We start from the raw sequence: 16,072 nt of genomic DNA, 5'->3' as shown, positions 1-16,072 counted from the left end.
ACTTGTTTGTTTGAAACAAGCATGCGCACTAGTTGTGATCATACGCACTGTTCTATGCACACTGCAAATCCCATAGCCTATTTCAGCTTCTGGTGCAGTTAAAAAAATAGAAAATGCTGCATTTTGTTCTAAACAGAACCATACTGGAACATGGCAAACTGCATCAAAACTGCACCACAACAGAGTGTGGTGTGAACTGTAAGCAAAAACGTATCAGGAATGCATGGAGAGTGCGTTTTGTGGTGTGAACTGGCCCTACACGAGATCTTTATCTTTCAGAAATAAGAAATACACATCCACTAGTTAACACTCCAGTCATCTATTTTTTGTGCAGCATTTGCTTTCAGTTCTGCGGTCTCAGATTTGTGCATGAAAGAATAAAGCCGTACCGTCTGGATTATTGGCGGTTGTCAGCAGCATCAGGAGTGAGGTAAGTGAGTCAGGTAGATTGTGGAAATATCTCATCCACTCAATGTCCAATCTGGAATCTTGCAAGCAACCCAGAACCTAGAAATAACGATCATAAAATGATTTAGATGGTGCAACCATTGTACACAGCAAATGTCAAAATGTCAGCATTATAAATAAAGGTGTGAGAAAACTATTCTAGCCAATAAACACCCACCACCAGGGACACAATTCCAACATTTGAATTTCGGGCTCTAAATGCTGATGGATCTAATCTACTGGCCACATTGTCTAACATTCATCAGATACAACACTGTCATATCCTAACTAGGGATGCAAGTGTGATATCGATACTGTCGGTCAAGTACTCGCCGTTACCAATTACCGATACTTTGCTATGCCATTGGCGTCCATACAAAATGTATGGACGCAAATTGCACCGCAAAGAATAGCATGCAATTCAAACAGGAATGCGATTCCTGTCCAAATCGCATGTGGTTTCCCCACTGCTCATGTGTGAACCCAGGCAGTCGTATCCTGAGTTCACACTGGAGCGGGGAGATTTCCCACAGTGGAGAATGGGAGAGTGGGCGTGTGGGGATGTATACTATGGTAGCAGATGGTAGGAGAGGAGAGGAAGCCGCGGAGATTTCAAATCTTCAGACCTGTGAAGTTGCTTTCTCTCCTTTCCTTGCAGGTATGACAGTTCGGGCTAGAGAGATTTTGATTGGTCAGCACTGTTACCTGAACGATGCTGACCAATCAGATGGCGTCTAGCCCATACTGACATCACTGCATAGAGAGGAGAGAAAGCAGCTTCACAGGTCTGAAGATTTGAAATCTCCGTGAGTTCCTCTCCTCTCCTTGCAGCGATGACAGTAGGGGCTAGACAGCATCCGATTGGTCAGCACCCTCCATCTGAAAATATTCTTTATGGAGCATGGAGACAGCGCTGCAGTGGTAATTATGCATGGCCGTAAATTATGCTTTTTTTTTTTCGTTCAACTAGCAGGCTGAACGAAAAAAACAACTGGATTCCCCTGTTAATATAGTTTGTGTTGATGGGGGGTTCGCTCTCATGAAGCCAGTTTTATTCTGACAGTGGGGAGACTTTCCCACTGTCAGAATACAATGATCAGTGTTGCCCGTGTCACTGATCGAGCAAATAAAACACAACAGGCTGGTGGTACAGAAGTCAATCGAGTGACCGACTTCTATACCACCAGCCAGCCCATACAGTAGATGGATCGAAATTCTGCTGGTCCGTGCTGAACTTCGATCCATCTATGGACAACCTATGGTTCACAGGTTTCCAATCTCTCTTCTAGAAACTTGAACGCAGATATAAAAAAAACAAATAATGCAGTTATGTTATAATCAAAAGTAATGAAAATATGTTATAAATACTAGTACAAGTACTGGCATTTTACTTGGCACCATCCTCCTGCAAACCCCTGTACAGTAGATCACAGGGTGGGAAAGTGAGGGGTAGCATTAGTGGCCAATCAGGAGTGTGCCGACAAGGATCTTGCTGACAGAAGGCGAGAACAAAGAGATGAACTCATCGGCCTATCGTTGCCCTTCCTCTGTCCAATCTCAGGCTTGCAGTGGAGAGGTGACAAAGCTGTATTGCTATGTTGTAGTACATGAATGTCAACACAACAACCTAACTCCACTGTCTGGCAGGGCTGCATAAACTTCTGCACCCGACAAATACAAATCATCTTTAACAGTTTGTCTGGAGGACAAAGAAACAAAACAGAAAAATAAAAACTTTCAAGATAAAAAAAATTAAATGTTGCTGCAGTTTGTATGTCCATTACCTCTCTGCACACAAAGCATAACCACTTGCCCTCCAGAGGATTTACCCCCCTTCCTGACCAGGCTATTTTTTGGGTTACTGTAACTGACAATTGCGCAGTCATGCAACGCTGCACCCAAATTACATTTTCTCCCATGAATAGAGCTTTCTTTCGGTGGTATTTGATCGCCTGTGCGTTTTTTATTTTTTGTGCTATAAAAAAAAGAAAAAAAAAAACACAATTTGGAGGAAAAAAAACTTTATTTTTGACTTTTTGCTATGAAACATGTCCAGTAAAAAAAAGTTAAAAAAAAAATCTAATTTCATCATAAATTTAGGCCAAAATGTCTTTGCTAAAATAAATCCCAATAAGTGCAAATGCATTGGTTTACGTGAAAGTTATAGCGTTTACAAATGGCGGTATATATACATTGAGATTTTTTTTTTCTTACTAGTAATGGCGGCGATCAGCAACTTATAGAGGGACTGTGTAGGACATTCTGACACTGGGGGGAACTGACTTGATGTCACTGACATTCCCAGTGACACCAACACAGTGATCAGTACTAATAAAAAGCACTGACACTGCCCTAATGACAATGGGCAGGAAGGGGTTAACATCTGGGGTGATCAAAGGGTTAACTGTGTGCTGTTTCACTGTAAACTGTGTGTGTGCTTTCCACTGTAAACTGTGTGTGTGCTTTCCACTGTAAGCACACTGCTTTGTATGGCTCTGCTATGTAGAACCATACAAAACAGTGTACAGGAGCTGACAGGGGAGAGAACTGTATTGTTTACATACAATACAGTTCTCTCCCCAGTCGGTAATGCTCGGCGATCACTGGGTGCTGGCAAGTAATCACTGACTGGGACCCGGTGATTGACAGGCGAGGCTGCGAACAGTGGCGAGGGTAGGGGCGCACGTCCTCTACCCGGAAATGCAAAATCACACATACAGATACACACACAATATATATATACCTTAGATTCTACACCCCTTGGGGGTTAGGGACTGATGTGAATGTAATATATATATGTAAAGCGCTGCGTAAATTGACGGCGCTATATAAGTACCTGAAATAAATACATACATACATACATACATACATATACACACATGATTTTGCGCACCCCTGCTAGAGATATTTTTTGGTGGTATTTGCATTTTTTTATTTTTGCGCTATAAAAAAAAAAAAAGACAATTTAAAAAAAAACAAAAAACAATATTTTTAACTTTTTGCTAGGTGAGGGTGAGGGCACACAGTTGTGGTCTGACCCCATTGAACATGACATGTTGTTTAACTACCTGCCGACCGCAGATAGCCGAATGACGGCTGCACTGCGGCCGGCCAGTTCTGAGTGGACGTCATATGACGTCCGCCCAGAACGCGCCCTCCTGCGCGCCCCAGGGGGCGCGCACCCGGCGATCTCCGTGATCGCTGTGTCCTACGGACACAGCTGATCACGTGATGTGGTAAAAGGCCAATCACAGCGGCCTTTTACCACGTGATCAGCAGTGTCCAATGACACGCTGATCAGAGGGAAATGCAAGTGCCGGTTCTCGGCTGCACTTTCCTCACGCTGTCAGATCGTGAGGAAAGTACTGCCGAGAACCGGCAGTTGTCAGAGCGGGGATCGGCACCGATCATCAGGGCACTGATGATCAGTGCCCTGATGATCGGTGCCCAGCAGTGCCACCCGCAAGTTCCGCCCACCTGTGCCCAGCAGTGCGCCCACTAGCTCCGCCCACCTGTGCCCAGCAGATCACCCACCTGTGCCCAGCAGTGCACCCACCTGTGCCACTCTGCAGTGTCATACACCTGTGCCCAGAAGTGCCACCTACCTGTGCCCAGCAGTGCCACCCACCTGTGCCCACCCACCTGTGCCCACCAGTGCCACCCACCTGTGCCCACCCACCAGTGCTGTCCACCAGTGCAGCCCAGCAGTGCTGCCAGCCAGTGCCACCATTCAGTGCCCAGCGGTTGTGCCAGTCAGTGCCGCCAGTCAGTGCCCAGCAGTGATGCCAGTCAGTGAGGTCTATCAGTACCCATCATCAGTGTCACCTATCAGTGCTGCATATTAGTGCCGCCTATCCGTGACACCTCATTAGTGCTGTCTATCAGTGCCGCCTATCCGTGCCACCTCATTAGTACTGCCTATCAGTGCCCTTTAGTGCTGCCTATCAGTGCCGGCTATCAGTGCCCATCAGTGCTGCCTCATCAACGCACATCAGTGAAGGAGAAAAATGACCTGTTTGAAAAATTTTATAACAGAAACAAAGAAACTTTTTATTTTTTTTCCAAATTTTTTGCACTTTTTTTATTTATAGCGCAAAAAGTGATTAAATACCACCAAAAGAAAGCTCTATTTGTGAGAAAAAAATGATCAAAATTTCATATGGGTACAATGTTGCATGACCGCGCAATTGTCAATCAAAGTGCGGCAGCGCTGAAAGCTGAAAATTGGCCTGGTAAATAAGGGGGTATAAGTGCCTGGTAGGCAAGTGGTTAACCACTTGCCCTCCAGGGGATTTACCCCCCTTCCTGACCAGGCCATTTTCACGATACGGCGCTGCGTTGCTTTAACTGACAATTGCGCAGTTATGCAGCACTGCACCCAAATGAAATGTATGTCCTTTTTTTCCCCCACAAATTGAGCTTTCTTTCGGTGGTATTTGATCGCCTGTGCGTTTTTTATTTTTGCGCTATAAACAATAAAAAGACTGACAATTTTGAAAAAAAAAAAACAATATTTTTTACTTTTTGCTATAAAACATACCCAATAAAAAAAAATTTAAATAAAAATTTCTTCATAAATTTAGGCCAAAATGTATTCTGCTATATGTCTTTACTAAAAAAATCCCAATAACTGTATATTTGGTTTACGTGAAAGTTATAACATCTACAAATGACGGTATTTATATACTGGAATTTTTTTTTTTTTATGCTAGTAATGGCGGCAATCGGTGACTTATAGCGGGACTTCGGTGGGCATTCTGATACTGGGTGGGAACTGAATAACTGCCACTGACATCTCCAGTGACACTCATACAGTGAACAGTGCTAAGAAAAAGCACTGACACTGTACTAATGACAATGGGCAGGAAGGGGTTAACATCTGGGGCGATCAAAGGGTTAACTGTGTGCTGTGTGTGTTTTACTACGTATGCTGTGTTTTTTACTTGGGAGACATGCTGCTTTGTATCTCTCTGCTGTGCAGAGAGATACAAAGCAGCATGTCCATATTGACAGGAGAGAGATCTGTGTTTACACTCAGATCTCTCCCCTCTCAGCCCTGCTGTCAATCACCATGTCCCGGCTAGGAATCGCCGGCCGGGAACCAGTGCTTGACATATCCAGCAGCCAATGACCTCCTTTATTGTATACTCTTTGTAAAATCAATGACAGTGCAGCAGGATGAAAGACTACCCCTAACATGTTTTATGCCAACCAGTGCTCTATGAGTAAGCGTTGGTTGGCGTGAAGCAAGCTAGAGTAGTCTTGTTCATCCTGCTGCATTGTAATTCATTTATGAAGAGTCTACAATCAAAGTTAATGTTGTTTACTGGTCATGCAGTCATCTGATTTTCTCCATGCCTCAAGTTTACAGTGGAGAACTGGATTAGCAGCTGGGATTTTGGGCAGAGAGAGGTGGACGGACCCGGAGCAGGATTGTATAATAAATATGGGAGCGCTGTGCAGAATATGAGCCCTGTTTACATTAGGTGAACCGAAGCTTGCTGGTGGGTGAAAGTGAAAAAAAATGAGTTTAATTCGGCTTTAATGTTCCAGCATACAAAGACATTTTAGACAATGGTGTGCTTCCAGCTTTGTGATAACAGTTTGGGGAAGGCCCTTTCGGTTCCAGAAAGACTGTGGCCCTGTGTACAAAGTCAGCTCCATGAAGGCCTGGTGTGATGAGTTTGCTGTGGAGAAACCCTGGAGTGCCCTTTATAGAGCCCTGACTGAACACCTTGAGGATGAACTGTAATGGTAATTGTGAGCCTGGTCTTCTCATCCAACATCACTACCTGACCTTCCGCATGCTCTTTTGACCTAACAGGCCCAATGAAATTCCCAATGGAACAAACATGTCTATACTTATCTGCTCTGTGCAATAGAATTCCACAAAGCGGCCCCGATCCTCCCCTTCTCGGGTCACCCACCAGTGCTCCTGGCGCCTGCTCTCTTGCTGGTGACCCCAATAGAAAGCAGATTTACATGGGGGCGCTCATACGGGCTTACTCTCGAGTCCCGCTGCTGTGTCCATTGACACAGACAGCAGAACCTGGCCCCACCCCACACTCCCTCATCACATGAGTTGACTGACAGGAGCAAGAGTCAATGGCTCCCGCAGCTATCAATCTGCCCAGTGAAGAGGGACAAAGAAAGGAGAGACACAGCTCTTATGCACAATGCTGGATCACAACGGGGATCAGGTAAGTATAAGGGAAGGTGACAGTCTGTTACACAAAAGGTTTTTTACCTTAAAGCGGAGCTCCACCCAAAAGGGGAAGTTCCACTTTAAGGACTGCTCCCCCGCTCCCCATTAAGGATTGGCACCTTTGGGGGTGGGGTGGGGAGCGGGTACCCGAATTTCACAGGTACCCGCTCCCACTTCCGGTCCGATCGCCTAGGCAATCGGAAGGTGTCCTCCCTCCCTGTAGTCTTTTGGGACACATGACAGGTCCCAGAAGATTACAGGACTGTTCATAAAGCGCAGTGCTACTCGCACATGTGCAGCGGGTACCCGGCTGTGAAGCCGCAAGCTGTCACAGCCAGGTGCCCAATCTGAAGATGCCGGTGCCTGGAACACAGGACGGCCGGTGAAACGGGCTACAGGGGACACACAATGGGACCGAGGGACAGGTAAGTGGCTGTTTTTTAAAAGTCAGCAGCTTCAGTTTTTGTAGCTGCTGAATTATTTTTGGACAGGGTGAGTGGAACTCTGCTTTAATGCATACAATCCATTAAGTTAAAAACCCTTGAGGATTTAGAACTACTTTAATGCCTGAACTCAGCTGCTGCAACTAGAAAATGAGACAGAACACTGCACATGTACGTAGATTGAACCTTGTAGCACCCATGCTACAACTGTGCGCCCACTATGGGGTGCGCACATGTAGCATGCAGCCAGTTCTGCAAACAGCAGGATGGAGGGGGATCAAGGGGCCACAGGTTTCTGTAGAAAAGACCCCTAATGTATATGTAAAGGAAACCAAGAGCAGCATTTTAAAATGAGGACCACTGGTAGGTTCCATTCAAGGAATACAGGATAATTGTTGTTCAAAGTTACTAAAGGCGAACATTCACTTTATTAGACTTTCAGTTTGATGACAGGTTTACACCATGCCCAGAGCTGAATTGCACAAGAAAGCGCTCTGCATTCCTGTGCGGTGTGAATTGAAGGCCATGAATTTTGAATGGGCTAAAGTCGCACTGCACTGTGCCACACTGGGGTATATTTACTAAAGCTGGGGAGTGCAAAATCAGGCTCACTTCTGCATAGAAACCAATCAGCTTCTAACCTCAGCTTGTTCAATTAAGGTTTGGCAATAAAACCTGGAAGCAGACTGGTTTCTATGCAGAAGTCAGCCTGATTTTGCACTCCCAGCTTTAATAAATAAGCCCCACTGTAACCAGATCACATGGTACAAAAGTACCATGCAATCTGGTGCGGGCAAACACACTGCATTTGTGACCGGCACTTGGGGTGTCATTAAATTTCTATTGACACCCGCTGCAGATTGCAAAAGCTGTATGTTTTGCATCTAGGTTTAATTGCAAAGGAAAGCACAGCACGTTCCTGCGTGATTCAGATGTGGGCATGTGAGAACCGGCCTTAATAGCCTGTTTTTGGTGTATAATACATATAAATTCTAGGTCAGCCGGACAGTAATGGTTATTACCTGTACAGAAAGGTCAGCAAGAAATATAAGAAAACTCACAAATTCCACATTTTCCTTCAGTCTTCAGGGTGGCTCCCAGGCTGCTTTGCGGTAACGCACGTCTGATGTTACAGTTAGAGATGAGGGTTTCTCAAAAAAGGCAAAAGCAAAATTCACAAATATGGTGACATACAGGATCCTTAAAAAGTTAGCAATAATAGATAATAAAATAAATACAACTTTACAGCAGAGATGTGTTATTCATTGGAGGGATTAGATAAAAGACAAATGTCCCCAGACATCCCAGGATGTAGAAAACACCTCCAGAGGCTTTGCTTCTGGTATTTCAAATTAAAATCCAAGGACAGGCAGAAGAGGCAGTTCTACCTTCAACCATGGACTGCACTACAGGGTTTTCAACTCCAGTTACTGGAAATATCCCACTTTTTACCAAATAAAATAAGAGTTAAAAGGCAAACGTTTACAAATATATGTTGCGCTCCTAAATACTTCTCAATAAATAATAATTAAATTATTACCATTAATTCAAATTATGATACAAATAACTAATAAAAGTGTATAAATACCAAAAAATATTTAAATAGATAATTTCAACTAATCAATCTCCTCCAAATAAATATCAAAATAATTCCACATAAAATATTCCTCTAAAAAAATATATTTTACCAAGTGCTCATAAATCATCTATTAGTGACATGATGTACTTACTAATACCCTCAATTTCATTTATATTCATAATACCCTCATTTAATATAATAAAAATAATAAACCAACTAATAACACTCAACTAAAACGCATTTAAATGATCCTCCATAAATAAAAATAACCAAATGCTCATAAATAATTAGTAGTGATTAGTATGAATCCAAATATCATCAAAATAATAGTCCCATTGAATAAACAATTGTTTATATAGAGTGACTTGGTGCTTGTTGTTCTTCAATTTGTGACTTTTGTGAATCCTTCAAATAGTGAAGATGTACGTCATCACTCGGAGAGGAGCTGCACAACACGATAGACGGCAGGTGTATGACTCAGAGGCCAGCAGAGGATTTCCAATGGGATATTGTGTTATTTAAACCTGTCTAATGTGAGTTTAATACTTGGATGGTGGGAATAAAAAGTTTTAAAAGGTAAAGCACTATGTCCTCTATTTCTTCCTGCATGCGGAGTAACACAAGAAGAGGATAATTAGGAGGTCTGGGATAACAAAAGGAGTGTGTAATCCCTGAGGGGATAATCAGCCACCAGAGGATACATCCATTACTCCTAAAGGAAGGATCTCCCAATTTTACCAGCAAAAGTATATGTCCAGCAGGTTCCAGGGAAAGTGAACCGAAAGCGTGTATAGCCTAATTGCAGGCATCAAAGGAGGGTGAGCGCACATCTTCACTATTTGAAGGATTCACAAAAGTCACAAATTGAAGAACAACAAGCACCAAGCCACTATATATAAACGATTGTTTATTCAATGGGACTATTATTTTGATGATATTTGGATTCATACTAATCACTACTAAATTATTTATGAGCATTTGGTTATTTTTATTTATGGAGGATCATTTAAATGCATTTTAGTTGAGTGTTACTAGTTGGTTTATTATTTTTATTATATTAAATGAGGGTATTATGAATATAAATGAAATTGAGGGTATTAGTAAGTACATCATGTCACTAATAGATGATTTATGAGCACTTGGTAAAATATATTTTTTTAGAGGAGTATTTTATGTGGAATTATTTTGATATTTATTTGGAGGAGATTGATTAGTTGAAATTATCTATTTAAATATTTTTTGGCATTTATACACTTTTAGTAGTTATTTGTATCATAATTTGAATTAATTTAATGGTAATAATTTAATTATTATTTATTGAGAAGTACAGTGGGGCAAAAAAGTATTTAGTCAGCCACCAAGTGTGCAAGTTCTCCAACTTAAAAAGATGAGAGAGGCCTGTAATTGGCATCATAGGTAGACCTCAACTATGAGAGACAAAATGAGAAAAAAAACCCAGACAATCACATTGGCTGATTTGGAAATAATTTATTTGCAAATTATGGTGGATAATAAGTATTTGGTCAATATCAAAAGTTCATCTCAATACTTTGTTATATATCCTTTGTTGGCAATGACAGAGGTCAAACGTTTCCTGTAAGTCTTCACAAGGTTGGCACTCACTGTTGCTGGTATGTTGGCCCATTCCTCCATGCAGATCTCCTCTAGAGCAGTGATGTTTTGGGGCTGTCGCTGGGCAACACGGACTTTCAACTCCCTCCAAAGGTTTTCTATGGGGATGAGATCTGGAGACTGGCTAGGCCACTCCAGGACCTTGAAATTCTTCTTAGGAAGCCACTCCTTTGTTGCCCGGGCGGTATGTTTGGGATCATTGTCATGTTGGAAGACCCAGCCACGTTTCATCTTCAATGCCCTTGCTGATGGAAGGAGGTTTGCACTCAAAATCTCACGATACATGGCCCCATTCATTCTGTCCTGTACATGGATCAGTCGTCCCGGTCCCTTTGCGGAGAGACAGCCCCAAAGCATGATGTTGCCACCCCCATGCTTCACAGTAGGTATGGTGTTCTTTGGATGCAACTCGGCATTCTCTCTCCTCCAAACACGACGAGTTGTGTTTCTACCAAACAGTTCTATTTTGGTTTCATCTGACCATATGACATTCTCCCAATCCTCTTCTGGATCCTCCAAATGCTCTCTAGCAAACTTCAGATGGGCCCAGACATGTACTGGCTTAAGCAGGGGGACACGTCTGGCACTGCAGGATCTGAGTCCCTGGCAGCGTAGTGTGTTATTGATGGTAGCCTTTGTTACGTTGGTCCCAGCTCTTTGCAGGTCATTCACTAGGTCCCCCCGTGTGGTCCTGGGATTTTTGCTCACTTTTCTTGTGATCATTTTGACCCCACGGGGTGAGATCTTGCGTGGAGCCCCAGATCGAGGGAGATTATCAGTGGTCTTGTATGTCTTCCATTTTCTAATTATTGCTCCCACAGTTGATTTGTTCACACCAAGCTGCTTACCTATTGCAGATTCAGTCTTCCCAGCCTGGTGCAGGTCTACAATTTTGTTTCTGGTGTACTTCGACAGCTCTTTAGTCTTCACCATAGTGGAGTTTGGAGTGTGACTGTTTGAGGTTGTGGACAGGTGTATTTTATACTGATAAGTTTAAACAGGTGCCATTGATACAGATAATGAGTGCAGGACAGAGGAGCCTATTAAAGAAGAAGGTACAGGTCTGTGAGAGCCAGAAATCTTGCTTGTTTGTAGGTGACCAAATACTAATTATCCACCATAATTTGCAAATAAATTCTTTCCAAATCAGCCAATGTGATTGTCTGGATTTTTTTCTCATTTTGTCTCTCATAGTTGAGGTCTACCTATGATGCCAATTACAGGCCTCTCTCATCTTTGTAAGTGGGAGAACTTGCACAATTGGTGGCTGACTAAATACTTTTTTGCCCCACTGTATTTAGGAGCGCAACATATATTTGTAGATATTTCCAACACAGTTGTAGTTATGTGGTTCATGTTTGCGATCCTCTAGTAATTATCACACCTGTGGCTCGCAAGTCACTCTGATTCATCTATAAAAGGGAAACGTTACCTGTGTCTTTTGACAGATATACCCAGTAAATATTTTACCATTGCAGTACCTCTAGCATCTCCCCTGCAACCTTCATACAGTCTATAGCCCCTTTAGAGTCTCCCTGCCACCTACAGATTATAGCTGCTCTAGTATCTCCCTTCGTGCCACCTACACCCTCTATATTCTCTCTAGCATCTCCCTGCCAACCCACCACCTTCAGGGAAGTTTGCCTGTCATTCTAGAACCGTGGCCACTCTGCACCTCCTTCCCACCACCACCTACAGGAGGTCACACAGAGGATGGCTCTCTGATCCAGTTTGCCGTTGTGTTTTGCACTGCAGACCCTATGCAAATCCAGGTCTGCCAGGATTGCCTCCATGTAACAGGATTTGAGAATGGTGACTCGCTCATGATAGCAAATAATGCATTGTGGGAAGGCAGGGGGTATAGCCATGTAAAAGACAAAAGTGGATAATAGTGAGCGCTCTTTTAAACACAGCAGCTAAAGCACCTAAGGCAACCACAATGCCTTTAAATGTAAATGTAAACGAAGGTAATATGGTGCAGCGCTAAAAGAATGAAAACTGAAAACAGTCAGAAGTCAATGTAATAATATCCGTGGTTTCTTATAAAGGGTGCAAACTTCCAAAGCTCTTGCGGCCTTAAATAATAGCAATGCGCACTCACCAGAAACGCATGGGTTATGCGCATGTAGGAATAATCATTCCAGATGTCAGATCCTCCAACATTCAGATGTCAAGCATCCCTTTTACGGTGGGTCACTGAAGACTCAAAGCCGGATCCTGAGGTCCTCCTTAAGATCTATCAGGCACTTCACAATGGTGGTGAGACTCTCTCCACTGAATGGTAATGGCACCTTCTAAGTTTGGTGCCTTCCCCCGACACCCGGAACAACCTGCCAACAATTTCTTCTAGGAGTGGCGCTGCTCTGTGCCGCTATGAAGCCAGCGTGCGTTACAAATTGACATAACTGTCAAGTCCTGCCTCTACGCGTTTCGTCACATCCAGGACATCATCAGGAAGCACGACTCTTTGTGCAGGTGTTGTATGGTTGCTTATTTCATACTTCTTCGTGAACAGGCTCCTTCCCAACATTCGTACTGCCTCACACTATTCTCCTTTCTATACAGTGTTTTCCAGCTACACTACACGTACAACTCGCGTTCTAAAGCGCGAAAGAGCCATGTGTTTTTATACCTGAAAGTACTGGGATTTTCACTGGTGTGGATATGGGAGGTGGACAGGAACTAGGAAGGTAATTAATCACTTCCCGTCCGGCCCATGTATATAAATGGCCAGACGGGAGCAGTGCAGGGGTGGGTGGCTGATTATAATCGATTGTTGTACAGGACGTCTGTGTGACGATCACGTGATCACTGATTGGCCAATCAGTGATCACATGAAGAGTAATAAGCAAGATGTCATTTCTGACATCATTGCTTACTACGTGTGAAATCTTTGAATGATCACAGAGGTGACATGGTACAAGGCTATTCACAACAGCCTTGTACCATGTGATGAGCTGTGACCAATCACAGCTCACACAGTATTTCTCAATGGCTGCAAGAATGCAGCCAGAGAAGAGTAGAAATTATTGCTTTTACAGCCTTTATGGGTGTAAAAGCAATCAGTGTAAAAAAAAAAAATCTTAACCACCCCCCACAAGTAGTGACACTGTACTACTTGTGGGGGGTGATGAAGATTTTTTTTTTTTACTGCTAGGGTGACAGTATGTTGACAAAAAAAACATAAATAATAATATAAAGAAATAAAATAAAAATTTAAAAAAAGCTTTTGAAAAGTTATAATAATTTTTGGTTATAAACTAATTTGGGTTTTTTTTTTCTTACTAAAAAGATAACTGAATAAAATTTGGCCAAGAATTATGAAGAAAGATTATTTATTTTTTCAAAATATTTGGGACTTTTCATTTATATAGCAAAAAAATAAAAATCCCACTGGTGAATAAATACCACCAAAATAAAGCTTTATCCATCTCAAAAAATGCTAAAAAATTCATATGGGTTCAGTGTTGCATGACATTCAAAGTGTGATAGTGCTGAAAGATGAAAATTGGCCTGGACAGGAAGGGGGTAAAAGTGTCCAGACTTGAATCGGTTAAAAGGCATTTACCAAAATTTTTTTTACTATTTAACTATCTTAAACTAGGAAAAAGTGTTATTCCTGCCAAAACCTTTTTTCCAAAGAAGGTGGGATGCAGTTAGGATCTCTGTCTGTGCTCACTGCAGGGGAGATTCCTCCTCTCTACATGTTCAAAGGAACAGGAAGTGAACGGGATCTCTCTAGGGACGCATCAGCAAATAAAACCACTTTATTCATAGAAGGGGAAGTGTTAGAACCTCTGTGATTTTTTTTTTTCTTGCCTTTCATATAGTATAAACGTTAGCTGGGTATACACAGTCTTTTTTCAAGCAACCAGTTGATTTGAATAGGAAGAAAAGAAACTAAAGAAAAACCAAAAAACAACTTCCCAAATCCCAGCATGCACACAAGTGAGGGATACACACGTACTGAGATATGGGCAGTTCCTGCTGGACAGGAGGAATTTCAATACGCATATACTCTGCTTTACTCTCCTCATTTCCTATGTGGGTTAAGTGAAATTTCCTTGATAAATGTCAATAGAAACTCAACAGATGTCCTCACACTTCCACTTGCAAAAACAATAGAAAAAATGATTTTGTTTGAAGATTCACCTAAAATCCATCTCATTTATTACTGTGCCGGAACCCACAGCCCACAGAGGATGCCAGTGAATAATGGAGATGTGGACATGGAAGGATTGTGTACCATGTATTGCCTATAGCCAACACACAGCAAGTATTTATACAGCAATAAATGAAAAATAAAAGCTTACTTACTACTGGCACAGATCAGAATAATCCCAGCAATAGAGCTGCAGAGAATACAGATCAACACGATGGTCTATGGAGCGATTCTGCGAACAGAAAGAACACAGCCAGGTCATAAAATAAAGACTAACAAAGCATTCCCATTCCACCAATACAAAAGCAGTTACTCATACGCATTCTTATAACCACTCAATGCCGTCATCTTTCTCATCATCTTAAAATATGTAGGGATGGTTACCTGCAAAAGACACCTGGCAATTAGACCCCTGATGTCTCCCCTGCCCTTCACTGAAGCCAATGAAGCGCAGATCGCGCAGTGCGAGTCTGAGGTTCAAAGGTGGAAAACTGGAACCCGGGAAACATAGTGGGAGGTGGTAGGGGAATTGGATGGTGCATTAACGGGGGCCCATGAAAGTGATCCATCAGCTGTACATCCACCAGATCGCTTCTACCTGACAGCTGAAAATCGGCTTGTTAAAGATGCATGCTACAGCACCTGGGAAACTGTGTAAAACCCTCTGCTGCTGCAGACATATGCCATACATGAGTGGAAGCAATAGGATTCAATAAAGTCCTAAAAGGCTACGTTCACCTTTCTGACCAGATTTCATATTAAATCTATATTTAAGGTGTAACATAACATATGGTCACCTTCTCCAACCCCCCCATCCTGAAACTGCACCCCACGTCACCGGAACCACAGGATGCTTCTACATGCACAAAAAAAAACCAAAGATACAAATATCCAGGGATTGTGTTTCCAAGTGCAATTAACACAATACTATGCACCTCACATTTTGGGGGCATGACCCCCTTTTCCAAGTCTTGAAAAAAGACATGAAAAAAGGGGGCCAACACTGTACCAGAAACAGGCCTCAGCGATTCAACCGTGGCCTCCACCCTCTCTTCCGCTAGCAGTGCCAGCTTTGTCCATAGCTGTGGCACATGCAGGGTCCCCGGCACCTTGAGCAAGCAGGCGCTGAGGACTGAACTGGTGTTCTGGTCCTCCCTCTGCCCCACTGGTGTCACACTTTGGATAGGACACTTCATGTGCCAGCATGGGTACCCCCAGACAAGTGTGGATGCATAAGGAGGCACAAGGCACGAGAGTTCCTCACAGAGATCTGCGATTTTGATATTGTATTATGTAATATGGTTCATTATTAAAGGATTCACTGCACTAGGGCACATGTGTGCTTTGTCTATTTTTTGTTTATGCTTCTACCTGAGGCTGTTTGAGTTTGATTTAGGTGCAGCTGTGTATGGCTCTGCTCACACAGCCATGTGACCAATTCACAGGGATCAGTGATTGGAAAGACTACAAGTCCCATCTGCCACAAGAGCAGAGGAACTCACAGATCTAATTAGAGCGCTGTGTGGTGGTGTCACTATACTTGTAATCCATTGATATTTTCCTCCACTTCCAAAACAGTATGTGCATACCTCCAGAGAGACTGG

General features: G+C 42.8%; 1 long non-coding RNA gene across 1 annotated transcript; it reads right to left on the bottom strand.

Moving 5' to 3' along the window:
• Nucleotides 1–303: 303 nt before the first annotated feature.
• LOC149466503 (uncharacterized) lies at nt 304–14,927 on the bottom strand. The gene is made up of 3 exons (XR_016312040.1): nt 14,624–14,927; nt 8,157–8,246; nt 304–507 (listed from the first exon to the last, which is right to left on the bottom strand). It is a non-coding gene; the product is annotated as an uncharacterized LOC149466503 (long non-coding RNA).
• Nucleotides 14,928–16,072: the final 1,145 nt, after the last annotated feature.

This window comes from Staurois parvus, unplaced genomic scaffold (assembly GCF_062004578.1).
Source record: "Staurois parvus isolate SC_StPar_1 unplaced genomic scaffold, SC_StPar_1.0 ptg000126l, whole genome shotgun sequence".
NCBI classification, from domain to species: Eukaryota; Metazoa; Chordata; class Amphibia; order Anura; family Ranidae; genus Staurois; species Staurois parvus.
The sequence above is the reverse complement of the archived record's forward strand: the minus strand, read 5'-3'. Positions and strand labels throughout refer to the sequence as shown.